Below are 16,102 nucleotides of genomic sequence, written 5' to 3'. Positions count from 1 at the left end.
TATTGGCATGACCTGTGCCCATGGAATTATGCAGCAGGTGAGGACCAAATCATGGGGCAAGAAAAGGCAAAATATGTGGCTCATTTTGTGATGGCATTACTATATTATTTTATCATTTTCTTCACACAATGGGTATCGGAGTCTGGGCAAAAATGTTACCAGTTTACCAACCAAACACTGCAATAAACTGAAATATGACAAGCCTATCTTTAGAAAGAGTCTTTCACTGCGCAGGAACACGTGTTGCCATGTTTTGAGTAACTTTAGACCCGACTCAGCTAGAAGAACCTTTTTTCTTAAAAAAAAAATCTGCCGATTATGTAGCAGATGGTTGATTAAGCGGCATATCCGTAGTTATATGGCAAAAACAGTGGCAGTAGAAGCGTATAATTTCTCTGGCCCTGCCTTTGCTCGACAGTCCTGTTGTGTTCCTTTGTTGTCACTGAAGTTTGCAGAATATTCCATCTATCTGTTATCCGGTCATCGGAAACTGAATAAGGATATAGAACCACAGTAGCATGGGAAAGCGTTAGAATTTGACATACAGACAGGCGGCACTATAACTTTAAAAGTATTGCACCACTGCTGATGAGAAGTGTTGGTACTCTCCCTTTCAAATTAAACAAACTGCCGATACTCGGTACCTGAGGGTACCGGCCCATTTAAAGCACTGCCCCTGACATTTCATACTCTCTTAATTTAGAGACAGAATTCTGTTTAAAATCCGTGATCTGCAGAGCGCGGTTGACAACGGCTTGCAATGGATGCAGCAGGGGTGTAACGCACAGCCCTGAGACACAGAGGGGGGGGGGGGGGGGGGGGGGGGGCATCCCTCCAGGCGAGCCCCACATCAACGAATATCAGTGAGATATGGAAGTCTCGGGGCCCTCATCACATTCTGCAGGGGCCCCCATCATTTTGGGTAACGCCACTGATGTGAAGAATACTGTCCTAGCGCTAAACAGCTACACCAGTAAGACGCACGCTTTATTTACAATGACCGATAATGTTACACGTATGCAGTTGAACCGGAAATATTATAGAATGAAAGGCATAAAACACAAAGAGCCATTTTTCAAAGGCACAAAAACAACATTAAAACAGTCCTATTTTGCTATGGGCAAAATTCACACAGGAGAAATGCACTAGTATGTACCCATTACGTTAGCTCAGTAAATTGGGTGTCTGCTACAGCGATTTAGTTTTAGTTAGCAGGTCACGTCAACTCGGCTTTTCATCCTTCTTAGGTTGAAAACAGACGCAGCAGTGAATTGAGTAATAGCGAAACCTGTCATTTAGGAGGGACTCAGAATTCAGTTTGTTATGCAATGTGTAAAGTGTTATCCTTGTGCAGCGTGGACCATGGGCAAGAGTAAGCGTTGGGTGCTGAGGTCGGAGTTGCAGGACCTCCGAGGGATGAAGCTGCAGGTGGGCCCTTGGTGAAAGCTTCACCACTGCATGCATGCTTTTGAGTAATATATTAAAATATTTGAGTAATGCCTCAGCCTAAAATATTTTCAATGAAAAGTAAGCCTGGGAGTCAGTATAAGCAACAGTTGGTAGTAAAAGTGAACATTAACTACAATAAAGCCCAAACCTACCAGAAATCAGGGAAAGAAGGGAAAACAAATTACCAGTTAAAGAACAATTCATTACGAATTTAAAAATGAATGCGCCAACCAAACACAACGACCACAACACAACCCATCTAGATTCCAGCCACTGACAACCGTTTAGCCAATTAAGTCGCCCACAAAGTACGAAAGCGCTACACGGCTTGACAAATCGTGCACCTATGCTAAACAACTACCATAGCTCAAATAAAAGAGGTGGAAAAACAACAAGCAGAATGGCTGTGCTCACACATTAAAGTGCACAGTGGATGTACAGTGCGCCACGAAAATCAATTAAGCAGGTACACGTGACAGTCATCCGCTCTAATAGCCATTTCACATAAAATGACTTTTAAGAACTGGAAGTACATCGGAGTCTACGAAGATAGTATCTAAAAAGAAAGTCATTTTAAAAAGCAACACACAGGAGATAGACAGCCACCCTGCCTGATCTATGTCAAGGAGGGGGGTTTGTTCTCGTGACTAGCTTGGATTTAGAAAGCATACCTTACCTTCCTTAGTTCTGCTCCAGACTGTCCTGCGCGACTATCTTGTCTTTCCAAGCCGTCAACTTCCTCGAAACATTCACGTCCCCGCGTGGCGATGTATACAATTCCGAACCTTTTTGTTCAGCGCCCAGATCCGATTCCATTCACGACGCAGCGCTATAGAGTTCGCTCACGGAGCGAGCCAACAGTCCCATCTTTATTTCCTCTCGCATGGAAATCCCTCGCTCGGCATGTCGGAAAAGCGAGATGCGCACGCCCGTCCTCTCGCTCGGCTGGAGACAAGCTTTACTGCTCAGACTTCAGGGTAAGATCCTCCCCAGAGACAGACAACAACATCAACTGAGTGACGGCCCGCGCACAATCTGCAAATGACAGTCCACACACTGTGCCACTGGACAGCTCGCTGAAACACTGCGCTTCGGTGCCCGGACAGCCCTCTCTCTCCTTGCAGCCGCTCCAGATGTTTCCCCTCTTTCGTCTCCTGCCCCCGAGAGCCCAATGCGCGCAGTTCAACTACTACAAGTCACAGAACAAGAGGCGCTAAGTGCCGTGCGCGATAAGCGAGCCCCTCCCCCGGGCTGCTGACCGCCTGCCCTCGGCCCCGCTGCTGCACTGCGCGCTCCCCCCAGGAGGAGAGTCATGTGAGGCGGCCCCGGGAGCCCCCTCGCTCCGCTCCCCTCCCCCCGAGCATCAGCACGGGCTAATCCTGCACCTGTGATGCGTTATTCAGCAGTCCGCGCCGGCCTAATGCGGCTCAGCTGTTTCCCCGCGCGCGGCCTTTGATGGTGAGCCGGCCGGGGGTCCCGCCGCGGACCCGCACGGCGCAGGAAAGGTGAGAGAAGGAGGAAATCCCGGCGCTGAAGCGCGCGCGGACCCTCGGGGTATCCGTTACACCGTCCAGATGGTCGAAGCTGCAGATACTGTGAGATTGTGGGGTGGCAGAGTTACCACAGGGATGAACCCACGCACTTTACACAGGCGCCCCTGCTCAAATGGAAGCATAACAACTGCTAAGACATGGCAATGATGCAAGTGATCTTCGGCAGACACACTGCCCTCTGGAACGACTCCTAGTGGCCAGAGGAGTTCGGACCAATTCCCATTCCAAGAGACCACGCCTTTAACATCGGCTTCAACATCGGCTTTATCCTGAACAGCAAACTCTCCATGAAACGTCAGGTCAGCCAGCTTCCACAGATCTGCATCGCCCCCCCAGCAAAGCGCCCCCCCCAAAAAAAAGCCTTTCCATGGCTCCCCTTCAGCACAAGCAAAACTGTGAGACAGGACTCATCACCAGCTGACTAGACTACGACAATACACTTTATGCTGGCACCACCGACAATACACTTTATGCTGGCACCACCACCAAACTCATGCAAAGACTCCAGGCAATCCAGAATGCAGCAGCCAAACAGATCCTCAATTTTGCTCAAGAGGACACAGATCACCCAGCACCCGAAGGACCTCCACTGGCTCCCCGCCCAGAAGAGTTGCCATTTCAAGCTTCTGACCCATGCCTACAAAGCCCTCCCCAACCAAGGACCAGCCTACATGAACCACTGCCTGCTCTTCCACCAACCTACAAGAGAACTCGGCTCCATGCACATCACCCTTGCACAGGCACCACATATCCACCTCTGCTGTTCAGGAGGTTGCTCTTTTTCCCACCTCCAAAACCTGGAACACCTTTCTCCTACACCCCCGCACCGCTCCCTCGCTGTCCCACTTCAGGAAGGGACTCAAGACCTGGCTCTTCGACTGATACCTGCAGCACAGCGCCTGGAAACCCTCTGCGGTTACTTGCCACGCTATACAAGTACGACTTGATTGATTGATATGGTGGTAGGTAGGCGCAGATATCACTAGTGCAGCAAGTGCTTTGGCGCCAGGTCCGAGGGGTCCTCTACAATCCAAATATGCATGCTTTTTACTATCAATGTATAGAAAAGGGAACTCCTAGCTTCCTTGCTTGCATTGGGACACATGGCATAATTGTTACTTCGCTAGGCTTGCATGGTTTATCTCACCAACAATCTGAGTATGGATGCAGTGTAACCAAGCACACACATGTGCCTTTTTCATACATGGTTCCTAAACATCTGTATGTTTACACAACCTTACTACAAAGAAAAATGGCATTACATAATACCTTAAGCACAGCTAATATGAAAATCAATACAAAGACAGAAAAGTGAGACAAAGGAACTAAGCAGGGCAACTACATTACATTAAATGCTACACTGTGTTGTGTTGGTTGCACACCTCTATTTGTAGGGTCTTGTAGCTCCATGGTTGGTCACATATACATCTGCAAAAATGCAAGAGCAGTAAAGATGCTTATAGCATGAAATGTACAACCAAAAGCGGATCTTCACCAAAATCATTGCTAGGCCTCCAAACTTGCATTATGGCCCACCCCCTGAAATTTGTGTGCATGCCTCAGATGTTAAAAAATTAACGGGTGTCAAGAGGACACACCATTTCCAATTCTAGGATTTCCTTTTATGAATCATTGTTTTTTAGCACACCTTCTCAATTCTATAGGAAAGAAGGGCTGTTGCTATAACCCACGTGTTGTTAAGAACACTATTTTACATTAAATAGGTGCTGATACAAGTTTATGGATTTGGTTATGTATCTGATCTAGGTAAAAAAAAACTTTAAACTAGTTTCAGTTTCAGTTTCAAAATGCTTTATTCGGTTTGTACAAGTACAACCATATAGCAACATTCATAGATACAATTGAAGTCACTTTTGAAAAGGATTAAAGAATGATGAAACATGCTAAAACAAATTACATTAATACATTAGTACAGCCAATCAAGATAAAACCTGAAGAAGAAAGTAATCACTAGGTATAGCGTCAATATAAACATTTGGTGCGGGGCTTGCCAAGTGGGATAGTACTAGACAAGAGGCCTATACAGGACATAAAGTGCGGTAATGTGTGCAAAATAAGCAAAGATTGGACATAGCATTTTAGCAGCAATTTAGCAATTAATGCAAAGACATATCATGTTAAAAATAATCGCTTGTATATAGCGGTCGTTTAGCTTTTGATACAGCATACAAATAGATGGTACAAAATATGAGACCTATGCTAGGCCTAAAGTGACATAGTATGTGCAAAGTACAAAAAGAACGTTGTATTAGCAGCAATTTTTAAAACTAGTGCAAAATTTGCCAAATGAGGTAGTATCAGTCGGGGAGAGGCCTAAACTGGGCATAAAGTGCAATAGTGTGTGCAAAATATGCAAGGATAACTAGAGTGCAATGTCTATAACGTCTCTTACGTATTTTAGCAGCAATAAAAGAAAGGCCTGAACTGGGCATAAAGTGCAATAGTGTGTGCAAAATATGCAAGGATAACTAGAGTGCAATGTCTATAAAATCTCTTACGTATTTGGCAACAATTATATACAACAAGTTTTTAAAAGGTAGGTCCAGAGGGGTACATAGCCAAGGGAACAAGCGATATGGGGTCTAAAAACATAATAATACCAAAAGATCAGGTATAAGAGAAATGCAAAGGTTTGGCGATAGCTCACAGTTGGTCAATAGATATCGTTACCAACGGAGATCATATAATAATTGATTTCCTGTGCCCGATACATTTAAGGACATAGGTGGCTACACGGTAACATATATTAGGGGACGACAGGTCAAACAACAGTTGCATTGCAGCTCTTATATCACACGTACTGTATTCTAAAAATAGTTGCTTTAGATAAAACTTTCTAAAACCAGTATAAAAGTTGCAAAGTAGTAAAAAGTGGCAGATACTCTGTTTCGATTTCCCATCGCATGGGCACGGGCAAGACCCCGGCTTCTTTACAGTGGGGAAGGCCACCAAGTGGTGGACTATGCCCAGCCTCAGGCGTGCAAGAACAAAACGATGGGAATTAATACTGATGAAAGTAAGGTATGATGGGGATCTTGTATTTAGGTTATATTCCAGGTACAATTTAAAAGTACTTGTAGCATACCTCTGCATTCTAATCCTTTCTGCATGATCCATATAAGTGGATTTAAGGTCACGCTTCGTTAAAACTGATTCTGTTGGGGTGTCTTTAAAAATATCTTGACCAAAAAGGGAATTATACCAGTGATAAATGTGTTTTAGCCAGGGGATTTTTAAGTGCTGATCCAGTTTAATACAGTCCAAAATTAATTCCTGGGTAAACTTGGTTTCATCTTTGGCCCAGATGGATCGCCAGAGGGAGAGGGGGCGTAGTGCAATCAGGTCTGTGGCATGATGTATGCCCAGCTCCCTATGAATGATTTCGTTGGAGGCTGAGGCAGGAAGACATAGTAAGCGTTTAAGGTACTTGTTTTCTTCCTGCTGAATGGAGAGGGCGATCTGTGAATTATATCCCCATATCCCTGCACCGTAAAGGGCAGAGGACATGCACCTGGAATTATAAATAGAAATCATCTCCCTTATTCTACGCCCCCCTAGTTTGGAAGAGAATCTGAAGATGCAGTTTGTATTTCTAATCATCTTCATGCCTATACAGGATTGCTCATTTGCCCATCTCCCATCCCCTGAGAAAGTAATGCCTAGGTAACAAAAATGTTGCACAGACTCAAGTTTATCCCCATCAAGGAAGAATGACTTACTTTTCTTTAATTTCTTCCCGCAAGTCATAGTCATAGTCTTACCTTTATTAATTTGAAGCATTCTGCCTTTAATAAAAACATTAAATTTGTCGATTAGCTTTTGGAGCCCATTCGCGGTCCTGGAGATCAGGACCGCGTCGTCCGCGTATAATAGGACTAAACTAGTTAAACACAGCATTGATGATAGAGATGCACAGACCAGTTGTTCAAGAACTACAATTGTTATAGTACATACATCTTCATTTGGTGCATATCTGAATGAAAGCATAAACAGATAAGCTCAGTTCCAGTTGGATTCTATTTATATAATTTAGTAGTAATCATTCACCTTCTGTTTACAGATTCCAGTTCACGCTACATTACATGCATTGAATTATTATTATTATTGCATTTCTTATATAGCGCCAGAATCGACCCCCGAAGGGGTATCTCCGCGCTTGCCTTGGGAACCCGTCCTGGTTTTTCCCTGTGAGATAGCCCCTACAGTGCATCCCCAAGGTGAAAGCCAGGCATCCCGCCGCAGGGGGCCGTTGTGGAGATTAAGCAAGCTTAATGCCCAGAGTTGCATAGTGTGAACCCATGATTAGGTCAGGCACCGAAGCGAGAATTATCGAGTCCGCGGACATTTGAGCTCAACACCCTGCCGCGTCGGGAATCGAACCCTGGTCCCGGGTCTGACCTCTGCTTCAGGGTCTGCCTGCTCTAACCAGTGAGCCACACTTCTCCACAATGAATAATGAATCATTTATCATTATTGTTGTCCCTTTTTGATGTTTCTTCTTTGCCCATTTATTCATCTTTATTTACTCCCTAGAAAAAGCCCTAGGCGCCTTCATAAGGCGAAATATGCATCAGTAAACTGGAATCTGTAAACAGAAGATGAATGACTATAACTATTAAATGGTGTATATATAGAATTTAGGTTGTACTGTATATATTCATTTATGTTTTTATTCCAATGTGCACCAGATTAGGTTGTATGTAATATGACACTTGTAGGCTTCAAATGTTTGTGCAAGTTCTTAGCCTCCATTTTCCAATGTGTTAAACAGACCTACTCCAGGACTTCAAGTCCCAGCACGAACTGGTGATAAATGAAAGTCTATGACCGGAAGAAAGTGTCTCTGTGACAAGGACCTGCATCTTAACCCTACACAATGTCAATTAAATAGTGATATTGTCAACCAGATGAACGTGTTGGCCTAGGAGCATGTGCCACACGTTTATAACTTATAAGAACAGGCACACCCAGCTGGCAAGATGTTCTTATGGCCCTGGGGCTCATCCACTTCACCAAAAGTGTACAGAGGACTTCCAAAAACAGCTGACCGATGTACGGAAGGCCGGCACACAAGACCAAGAGGAGCACTTGCAGTGTGACCTGGTGTGACACTACGGGCATTCCTGGCCCAACATAATAAATAAAAAGTCATGTGCACTTGTTCCTGCCACATTTGAGAATGTATTCCACTTCCTCACACCTTCCCCTCTTCCCTTCTAGGACTCCCTTACAAAATACCAGAACTATCAAAGCAGTATATGAGCTGAACAGCTTAATCACTTTTGAATTCACACATATTTCTGAGAATGTTCCGCATTTTTAAAAAGAGCCCAGCTTGACTCTTTCCTCTCAAATACGTCCAAAATAATAAACATTACACTGATATAAAGATCATTATTCTCACTGGACGGGAAATAAATAGAACAAAACAGAGATCAGATATGGGCCAAGGCTTACCATTTGGGGCCATTAAACCACTCCAACCTAGGGTAGCTTAAACTCCATTCCAATACTAGCTAAAAGTTCATGGTAGCCACATCACTGACTCAGTCACTACAACCTTTATGTAAAAAGCATTGATATACTCATTAAAAATACTTTGAGCAGATATATTAAAAAGAAACCCAGTGTTGTTAGGAGAACGCTTTTTAAAAAGAGCTGTAGACGAAATGTCAGTAGGTTATGCCGAAACTGATTACAGAGCTATGTACAAGCTTCAAATACGCCTGGATTAAACCTAAATCACACCTGCATAACTTCAGGAATTTCGTGTTACACGAAATTCCTTCACTTAACGCAATTGTGTGCTATGCATGGTAAACATTTACTGCAAACGCACATGAACAACAGAACACAAGCAGATGTTCTTTGTGATGGCTTGTTTAATGCATCCTTACGCTGAATTCGACGCACAGCTCAAGCTGCACCTTCTTATTTTTAATCATTGTAGCAATTAGGAAGGCACCATTTCTGCCCCCCATTCATGAGAGCAGCCTTCGTTGAAGAGACAGAACCACGTGATCTACTGGATAACTTTTCATACTACTCTGTGGCTCTTAAAACGGCACCATCTTGGGCTGATCTGTTGTCAGTCACTGCTTAACAACCCCAGTCAAGGGCTCAGACATCTTAGTTCACGCTTGCTAGGGATTTCAAAATGGAGGCTATCCAGGCACCTAAAACAGAAGATCCAAATTAGAGTAACACCCCTGTTAAACTGGAGCTATAGAATCACGACTCAGGATGCCCAACCTCCGGCCCTTTGCCGCAAATCCCAGAAGACACTGAATACCTCATCACACAGATCTACATCTGTAGATTTTAAGGTACCTAGGGTGACCCCTTATTCTGACAGAGATTTCATTGTAACACTTACCCAGGACCCTCGAGCTCTCCTCTATAGGGCTGAATTAGGAAGTTCTCATTCAGCGTGAACCTAATTCCACACACCCAAAGAACTAGAGTCAAAACAATAAGTGTGCTTCCACAACACAACTCACCCCAACACTCTCCAACAACCTGAATCCCCATGGTCCAAAGTCTTTCTTCATCACTTACCCCTCAACCTTTCAGCCAATGCTACCAATACCTTCAAACATAAACTGATCAAGCAACACCCACACACACTCATAGCTTATATTGATCACAACCCCCTCCAAATGTCAAGAGAAAACTGATCTCATCATCTACACAACCTGACCTGAGAAATGGAGTACAATCCTAACAAACTACCTACATATATCTAAAACCTCCAACATCCCTTACAGCAGAAAACTGATATCTAACTCACTCACTTTCAAAGCCAATGCCACCATAATTATCTACAGAAACTGAAATGTCATGATCCAAGCCTATGACATCAACCTACATTCTTTTGAATCCATATTCCCCAACACTACATAACTCCATCTCCCATTCGCCCAACTTTCCTTCCCTGTCCCAAACTCCTCCCCACACGTTCTAACACAGGAAGAAACGCTCATGAGACACACCAAAAGTTCTTACTCTATCTCCGCCTCCATCAGACATTCTAACCACGCAACCTCTCTAACCAATCCTGCTATCACTGTCCCACTTGACTACCTCACAACCCCTCACTCTCCTGCTGAGGAATGCTCAGTCAGACCTAATACAGCAACAAGATCAGCTCCTAGCAACAACGCCAGTCCAAGTCCTCAACCTAACAACTACCATGACACCTCTCCATGCATCACCAGGCAACCCATATGGCAGTCTAAGATACAGCCAAATAGCTGTCTCACAAATTCTCTCCACAACCAAGCTCACAGGCCGAAAAGAACAAGCTCCAAGATAACCCTGAGTGAGACAACAGATAAAGCCAAAACACATGACCGGATGCAAACCATGGACAACCCCACTTGCAGCATCCAGGTGTTCAGTGGAAACGGGAGATACCTCTCAACCCACCAAGAACTGTCAGGCAATCAGTGCACCACATTAACATTCCCATGGCACCTCCCTCCTAGAAGCAAACCAGCAGCAGAAATACTAACTGCATGCTCATAAACTGTAAATCAGCAACCAAGCATGCATTAGAACTGGCTGAGGCCATCCTGAACCACGGCATTGATATGGCGTTCATCACAGAAACCTGGCTAAATTAATCCTCATACTGATCCTGGATCTACTAGTTCCTCCTGGTTTTTCCATCATCAAGAAAGAGTGAGAGGACGGCCATGGTGGTGGCAATGCCATCATCCACAAGAACAGCATCTCTATGGCAGAAACAGATACCTTCACCTACAACACATTTCAATATCTCAGCACTACCATAACAATGAAAAATAAAGTAGCAAAATGCCACCTTTTTTACCACCCACCAGGCAACACGCTGTCCTGCGGTGAACACCTATCGGACGTGATAACGCACTGTTCACTCTCCAGCACCAATAACATGATCCTAGGTGACGTCAACCACCATTGGAATGAAGAGAAAGACACACTAATACAATCCTTAAACAATATCTTACTAGGCAAAATCCTTAATCAGCACTTCAAAGGCTGGAACAGAGGCTCAACCCTTGATGCCATTATAGACCACAGCAAAGCAGCAACTATTGATAACTGCCTCCTAGTCGACTGGACAGATCACCACACCATTCTGTTCCACATTAACCAAGCGGAACCACACCCAAGCTGTACTCCGAAAACTCTCCAATGGTCCAGAAACATAAGTCAGATTTCCCGAGCCGATCTTGAAGAAAGAATGATGTCACTACTCCCCTCCACCACAATAGATAATCTATCACCGGATGAACTTACAACTCCATATCATTCAACAAAGATTCCCAATCCTAGACCTATTAGCCCCTTTGAAACTAAGAAGGGTTAGAAATACTCCCTCTACATCCTGGTTCAACAAATACCTCAACACTGAAGGAAGGCAATTCGGTGCTGCAGAAAGTCTTTGGAGAACAAGACCATCCATAACCGACCTTTGCCATGTCAGAGCAAAACGCAGGAAATACAAAATCACATCATGATTGAGAAAGCCGCCTTCTTCCACAGCATGTAGATAATGGAAACAAAGTCCCAAAGAGCCTTACAATGTAATCCAAAAACAGACCTGCAAACCAGCCAAAAAAAACTCATGTCTCCAAAGAATGCTGTGACGTATTTCCTAAATTGTTCAATGATAACATTACGAAGATTGAACCCCACCTAGATTGCCACACTCAGACATCTACTGACTCACTCCCTATAGCGGAGGGATCGATCCCCTACACATTATTTGGACACCCAAGCAGTGGTTACTCACCCAGAGATCCCTGTATGCAACCAAATTCCAGGTCCAAGAGAAGGAAGGTGTTCACCTCACTCACGGAGGTGGACATCTCTTAGATGATTGCAAAATCTAAGCCCTCCTCCCACCTCGCAGACCATCTTCCAGCTTCCCTGGTGAAAAGTCTCAATCATGTCTTAACCTCTCTGGACTAATATAATAAACAGCTCCCTGAGTACTGGGGTTAGGCCTGACTGCCTTAAACTAGGTCGTCATCCCATTGCTAAAAGAAAAAAAAGCAGGCACAGGCTCAGATGACCACTGTAACCACCGTAACTTCAACAACCTTCCCATCCTGGCCAAAATTATTGAGAAATGTGTTCTCTCCCATCTTACCCAACACATTGACACCAACAATCTACTTGACTCACACCAATCGGGTTTCAAGAAGGGATGCAGCCCAAAAACAGCTATAACGAATATAGCAGATGATATACATAAATCTCTGGAAGCAGACAGATGCTGCCTGCTTATCCTCCTAGATTTATCAGCAGCTTTCGACATGGTCAACCCCAAGCTTCTTTTGAACTCCCTCTAACAATGGATCGGAGCAGAAGGCATGGTTCACATCATTTCTACATAACTTCTCCCTACCAAATAAAAATAAACAACCCGACTTCAGATACTTCTGCTATAACTTAGGGTGTCCCCAAGGCTCAGTTCTCTCATCTACACTCTTAAATATCTACAGAGCCCATCACTATCATACTCAAACAAGCAACCATCCCCTACCACCTTTAGGCGGAGGACATCCAGCTACACCTGGAAATATCCTCACTAGAAGACTTACACCGGCTAAATGCCACCCTCATAAAAGTCCAAAACTGTCTGTCACCCAACCACCTGAAACTCAACCAAGACCAGAAGGAAATTCTTCTTCTGTCCTACAATGGACTGATCTCAGATTCAAAAAGGGCTAAATACAGTTGATGCTCTAAACTGCAAATTGTCCCTGGCTGACTCTGAACATGAGCTCACACATAAAGAATACAGCAAAGAGTGCCTTTTACAACCTAAAACTCCTGAACAAAATCAAGCCCTTGCCCCCACTGAATGAACTCAAAACAGGCACATAAGCTCTGGTTCTGTCCAGACCGGATGACGGGAACGCTACTCTTACAGGCACTTTCAAGTCTCACTTAGCCCTTTAAGAGGCACACTAAATGCAGCAGCAAAGATAGTCACCGGAGTCCAAAGACACAATCACATCTCCCACTCCTGGAAAAATCTTAAGTGGCTCCCAATTGGAGCTCGTTGCTGCTTCAAAACTGCTTGTCTCACTCACAAAGACCTTTAAACCGGTAAACCAACCTACCTCATGGCAAAACTCACAAAGGTAGGCCAAACGAGAAATCTAAGAAGCGCCAACACTCTGCTTCTCACCTCCCTCCCCCTAAAAAACAAACAAAAATCCTTGGCATGCTCTTTCTCTGCAATGCACTCAACATCTGGAACTCCCTCCCAGTATATATCAGGACTAACCCATCTTTCTTGAGCTTTAAGAGAAAAAGGATGTCCTCCTCAATCAGCACCTTAACTCTCTGGGCACTAACTCCTAGCCCAAAACTGGAATCTCTACTCCGATCTAGATTTGTATGTATGTTTCTTTCAAGGTCAATCTATGGTTTGATACTTGACACAGTTATATACTGTGATTATTGTTAACAGATACTGCCTTTGACAATGTTGTAAATAACTCTGATGTTTTTGGGTCTTGAAACCGCTATATAAAACTCTTTAAATAAATACACTTTATGCTCAAATATAGCACAAAATGACAGATTTGCATTCTGCATAATTATGTATTATTTTGTGTAATTTTGCGAAAATGTTGCCAAACTCTTTTCCTGAACAAGCAAGGAGTAGAGTATTACTCAACACCTAAACTGGGGTAGCAAGTTACAGGAAGTGTATCTGCCACTCTCTGGTCTCCTTCCCATATAAAATCTTTTGTTTCTTGATACAGGATGGCCCAGACCAGACTGCATGAGACACCCAATGCAAACAGTAACAAACATTGGCAAACTCAAAATGTTTGCGTTTCTTAATGCTCGTTTTGTCAAAGTTTTTGCAAAACATGTTTGTTAGGAAACTGCTGAGATCTTGCCAACATTATAATAAATAAATATTGTAGATGAAAGCAAAAATAGTTTTCAGTCTCAAAAAGCATTTATTCTGTACTAGTTGCTGGCCCTCATTGGAACTACAATGTGTGTGAATGTGTCCTTTGTGAGAGGGCAGAATTTCATCACTCACAGTTAATCTTGCATATAGGTGGAGTGGGCATACTCATTGCCCCTTGCTGTACACTGTATGGGGTAGAAAAAAATTGTAAATGACACAACAGGCCAATATATGAGAGAAAGATTTAGTAAAATGAAAAGACCTTGGCTAATACAAAGTATTTCGCTCATTGGATCCTACATTTATTCTCGGGAATGGAATGCCAAATGGGTGGTGATTGTACTACTCTATTTGAATGACAATAACAACAAGGCTTTCATTTGTCATTTTTAGGTCTGGCTCAGTATCGAAGATGTTTGCAGACCTATTATTACCAATTTAGAATATACATCGAGTGGTGTTAAGCTTCGACCAAAGGAGTATGTCTCACTCACCTCATGCTAATGGCTCTTTAGTGTATTAATTCCGCCCCTTATGAAGTCTTGCATTCCAGGGCTGATCATTTTACATCTCAAAAGTGCTGTGAATCCTGACATATTCAATTGTCTAAAAAACATCATATGCAGAAACAATTGATTTTGCTTTTCAATGAGGCAGGCCTTTAAAAAAATATTATTCAGGGATCAATGCATGCCAGAGCTAGTGGCATTGCTAATGTTTTGAAATGTCGGTTACTAATAGTTCTTGAAGAATTATATGATTTTGAGGTATAACAAAATACTGAAGTGCACCAAAAAGGAAGATGCCAGGAAGAGCGAAGAAATAAATGCAACAGAAATTATGAATATAGTGCCTTTAGAATCCTCCATTTTAACCAGTTCACTGGAAACCTAAAAAAACAGAGTAAGAGGAACATTTTACTTTAAAGTTAATATGCTGTCTGATTTACTAGGATCTTTTTAGCGGAGGTTCCTTGGTGAGAGCGGGGGAGCATAACCCCCCCATCCACCCGCGACGAGCTGCGCTAAAGCAATGTGAACAATAAAATGGTAATGAGATGATTTCATTGCCATTTTATTTTTCACAAAGTGTGCTTCAGTTTTCAGCCTGCCCATGAGCCAGAATAAAGGAGGGGTGTGTCCTCTGCTGCACAGGGTGACGTAGCTGGCCAGACACTGCAAAAGTGCACAAGTCAGTTTAGCCGACTGTCTTGAGCCAGCCTAACTGACATGTGCACTTTGCAGGTCTCCACTCAGCTGTCTTAGACCAATCACAGGCCTACAGGGCCTAAGAGGAGCATGTAGCCAACCCACCTCACCCAATTCTGTTTCCTCTCTCATGCAGCATGGAAGCAGCATCTGAACTGGTTAGGGAAGCTACCTCCTCCACTGGTGCCTGTTGAAGCAACGGATTGCAAGGACACAGAGGTCGCAGTCCAGGTAAGTGCATTTATTTTATTTTTAATATATTTGTAATGCATGCGAGTGCTTTTATTTTGTATTCTTGTTTTATGTAAATCTGTTTTGGGATGCGGTGGGGCATTTTGCTAGCCCCACCACTATTATATGTAACCAGCCACTTCTGGGTCTTTTCCATGGCACCCCTCATCTGGCATCACTGCTAACTCCAGAGGACAGAGGGGACTTCAAGCAAACACGTTCTTCATATGGAAACTCAAATCTGAAAATATCTCTTTTCACTAAAACAATCATTTATTGGCGCTGCGAGCAGCTTCTGTAACTTCCCCCTCCCCTAATCAGGATACAACTACCCTTTCCACCTCCAGCAAACTGTTGAAAACTCACCTATTCAGACTACATCTCAACCAATCTTACAATCATGCCCTTGCCCTGGATTTTGGACTCTTCCTACGTTATCAACAGTTGACTCTTATTTTTAGTTGAGTTTTCGTCTAGAGCAGACCATATTAAGTTGATGTCCACTCTTTACAGTGGAATCAGCCCTGACATATCCAACTCCCTTTTAGTAAAACTGCAAACAGGGAACAGTTATTTCGATTTTTACTAGTCGTATTTGAATATTCTCTGAAAATTGCCATTATCTTCCAATTTTAGATGATTTGGGTCAAACTCAAAAAGGCACGTAAGAATACATAGAGTACTACAGGGATATTTTGCCTACTCCCAAAGTC

The 16,102-nt window shown here is 43.5% G+C and overlaps 1 protein-coding gene across 2 annotated transcripts in view; it reads right to left on the bottom strand.

The window, feature by feature from the left end:
- Positions 1 to 16,102, bottom strand: part of BMPR1B (bone morphogenetic protein receptor type 1B) — a 290,354-nt gene that overhangs the window by 147,416 nt on the left and 126,836 nt on the right. The window contains exon 1 of one of the 2 annotated variants that reach the window (XM_086961947.1): positions 2,126 to 2,258. The exons of the other annotated variant lie outside the window; for it this stretch is intronic. The gene's annotated coding sequence lies outside the window, so the exon portion shown is untranslated. Of the gene's footprint in view, positions 1 to 2,125; positions 2,259 to 16,102 lie in introns of those variants that run through there. 2 annotated transcript variants of the gene reach the window in all.

This window comes from Lissotriton vulgaris, chromosome 3_1 (genome assembly GCF_964263255.1).
Source record: "Lissotriton vulgaris chromosome 3_1, aLisVul1.2, whole genome shotgun sequence".
Lineage (NCBI taxonomy): Eukaryota > Metazoa > Chordata > Amphibia > Caudata > Salamandridae > Lissotriton > Lissotriton vulgaris.
This window is presented reverse-complemented; position numbering and strand designations above follow the sequence as displayed.